The following is a 528-nucleotide window of genomic DNA, read 5'->3' on the forward strand; positions in this document are numbered from 1 at the left end:
TTGAGGTTAATTCATTCCTCTTTCTCTCATTTTTCCTACTCCCTCCTCTCCCTTCTTTCCTGTAGGTACTCGCACGCGTTTTCCTTCAATTTCCCTTCATCTCCCCTCCTCTTTATCCTATGCCCCTTTCCCCTTCCCTTTTCTTTTCTCCTCTCCCCTCCTCCCTGTAGGCTCTCCGTCCCATTTCTCCCTCCCCGTTCCTGCTTCCTACCCCACTTTCCTACAATTGTTCAATTTCCCCTTTCTCCCGCTTCTCCCCCCTCTTGTTTTCGGATACCCTCACTTACTGCAGGTACCCCCCTCCCTCTCTCCTCCCGCCTCATATCTCGTCTCCTCCCTCTTTCCTATAATTTTTCCTTTCCTCTTTCCTTCTCACCCTCGCCTTTCCTTTTTCCTAGTTACCTCTCACTGCACTTCACCCCCCCTTTCGCCTTCTCCTCCTCTCTGGTTGCTGTTATGCTAGAACCATTTCGCCCTCTCGTCTCCCTTTCCCCTCCCTTCTTATCTACAGTTACCCCCCAGTCTTCT

Source organism: Penaeus monodon, chromosome 29, assembly GCF_015228065.2.
Source record: "Penaeus monodon isolate SGIC_2016 chromosome 29, NSTDA_Pmon_1, whole genome shotgun sequence".
In the NCBI taxonomy this organism is placed as follows: Eukaryota; Metazoa; Arthropoda; class Malacostraca; order Decapoda; family Penaeidae; genus Penaeus; species Penaeus monodon.